The following is a 386-nucleotide window of genomic DNA, read 5'->3' on the forward strand; positions in this document are numbered from 1 at the left end:
AAGTAAGTCTTTTTTTTTTTTTTTTTTCTAGGCCGTATCCCTTTTTTTTTTTGTTTTGTAAGTCTTTTTTTTTTTTTTTTTCGAAACCTGCAGATTTCTAAATAATAACTCTAATACTCTAACTCAATACTCCAACAACACAACACCTGAACTAGATCTCTAACTGAAATAATCTAGCTAACAATAAAGGACAAAATGCACGAAACATATAAACACACAAGATACAAAACACATTAAAACCAACAAGTGTAAACATTCAAAAGTACACAGTCACAAAATGACAAAATTACACATTAGGCCCGGTCATCGAGGGGTCGTGATCTCTTTCTCAAGTTCGACATACGGGAAAATGATGCCCGTTCTACCAAAAAAAATGCAAAAATTGT

This window comes from Frankliniella occidentalis, unplaced genomic scaffold (assembly GCF_000697945.3).
Source record: "Frankliniella occidentalis isolate FOCC.00 unplaced genomic scaffold, Focc_3.1 Scaffold536, whole genome shotgun sequence".
In the NCBI taxonomy this organism is placed as follows: Eukaryota; Metazoa; Arthropoda; class Insecta; order Thysanoptera; family Thripidae; genus Frankliniella; species Frankliniella occidentalis.